A 2,215-nucleotide genomic window follows, 5' to 3' on the forward strand; every position below is an offset into this window, starting at 1 on the left:
ACAGTATCATGGGGTGACGTTTTGACTTGTATACAAATTGGATTCAGGTAAAGCAGAGTTGCAAAAAAGTGACATCTGCACTATCTCTTCCAGTCATTGAAGTCCAGTGGCAAGACAAAAGTCAGGAAGACTGGTAATGGCCCAGGATGCAGTGAATGGCCTCGGCATCTTTGGTATGTGACCAAACTCTAGGTGCTGCACAAAACCTGCCTTAGCCACCTTCAAGGCCATTGTTCTCATCTGCCCATTTCACCAGGCTTTGAGTAGACATTTCTCTAACTCCCCGATGGGTTTGTGGTCCATTGTTTGCCCACAACCTGATTTAGGCAATCTGCTGAGATAATTCCCTAGTGTGTGGCCTCTGTTCATGCTATAGCTTCTTAGTGTCACAGGTGAGAACTGAGTGCTACGTGGACACCAAAGGTGGATGGGCAGCCCTGAGAAGGGCTTGTTAAGCCCTTCCAGCACAGGTGCTAGTTCTCCTTGAGTACTCTTATACTTAAAGAATTGCATTTTATGACAGGAAAGAAGGTTAGCACTCCCCTTGCTAAAGATGGAAGATGTCTTAGTGACCTTTACAAACACATATGGTTAAGGCATTGCCACCTACTCTATGGCATCTAACCAAGGAGAATTGGTTCAACTGATTGTGGAATCATAAAGATTAGTGGAGTTTAGGTGACCACATAGTAGTCCTAACATCAGATAGTTGGCAGGTTTCTAAAGGAACCATAGGATTAGAGATTTAGATCTAGAAGGGACTTTGTAGAGCAGATATTTCAACCCTCACATATTACAGAAGAGGAACCTAAGGCCCAAAGAGGGCAAGGGATTTTGCTCAGAGTCACATAGGTAATAGAGCTACTCTCAAAACCATCTTCTGAAACCAAATCTAGCACCTTCTGTATCAAAACAGCCTCCTAACATACTATTAAGAATTGAATGAATGAATAAAAATCATTTATTGAGCATTTAGAAAGTACAAATATTTATATAACACCTTGGACACCCAGGTCGAAGGTTTTCCATTCCTGCTTTAGAGCATGATGCCACATTAGCAATGAATCGCCTAGACATATCACCTTCCTTCCTTTGCTTTCCAATTAGCTCATTCAGTCAGGATTTCTGATTTTAATGACAGCTCTCATTTCCTATCATCAATGACCATCAGTGCATAAAGAGTTTCCTTACACTAACCAGCAGTTGACTTTGGCCTTCTTGAGAATAAGTACAGCAACCACATTTCTCCTTTGAGATGTGTGTAAAGGTCCACTACCCTTTCTGGGGTAATGCCATTTTATAACACGGTTCCGCCAAATCCAGAATAATCTCATCACTTACAAATTGTAAGCCATTTGTAAAGCCCCATGATTTATGCAATTTTCCCATGGAGTGGGACATTAGGAACTCAGCCACATTTCATTATCCATTTGAATAACTTTTTCAATTTAGAGCTTGCTGCCTAACCATGAGTGCTAAATTATGACTAGATTCTCTCTCTGCCTAGTGGGAGCACTAAATAGATAAATAAAAATCATTGCAGAATAATTGTAGGTGCTGTGGGCTAAAAGCCAAACCAGGCTCATATGAGCTTCCTAGCCTTTTATGTCTAGTCTCTTTTAAGCCATCATAATAAAGTATTCAATTATAATATTTTCTGTTTGTGCACAGTGGAGGTATGTATATAATGATACTGGGACATTAGTCAATCAATTCAGTGTATGCATTTTGAAATCAAAAGAAAAGATTTAATTGGGAGTTGAGATATTTCCAGTTATCCCCTATATCTGGATTTATAAATGAATGATTTGGTCAAATTCTAACATTAAAATTTTTTTAACCTTTTCCTAACTTCTCTTTTAAGAGCCTAAGCAAGAGATAATTGTAGGTGATACAGTAGGAGAACAACAGGAATATGGGACGGTGGGATTCAGTATAAGGCAATATGATTCTGAATGAGAGACAGTGTGTTATCATGTGGTTAGAAATCTGGACATGGAACCCAAAAGATCCAGAGTTCAAATCCTACTTCTTCTATCCCTTATTTGATGTGTGAGTAATCATGACCAAATCACCTGCCCTATCTGAGCCTCAGTTTTCTCATCTGAAAAATGAGGTGATTAAGACCTTTATTATTCATCTTACAGAGCTTAAACAAGATAATGTATGTAAAATGGTTTTTCAAAATTTAAAGTGCTATATAAATACCAGCAGT

General features: G+C 38.9%; 1 non-coding gene across 1 annotated transcript; it reads left to right on the plus strand.

Moving 5' to 3' along the window:
- Positions 1 to 509: 509 nt before the first annotated feature.
- On the plus strand, positions 510 to 636 carry LOC123238534. The gene has a single exon (XR_006505693.1). It is a non-coding gene; the product is annotated as a U6atac minor spliceosomal RNA (small nuclear RNA).
- The last annotated feature ends 1,579 nt before the right edge of the window (positions 637 to 2,215 follow it).

Source organism: Gracilinanus agilis, chromosome 2 (assembly GCF_016433145.1).
Source record: "Gracilinanus agilis isolate LMUSP501 chromosome 2, AgileGrace, whole genome shotgun sequence".
Taxonomy (NCBI): domain Eukaryota; kingdom Metazoa; phylum Chordata; class Mammalia; order Didelphimorphia; family Didelphidae; genus Gracilinanus; species Gracilinanus agilis.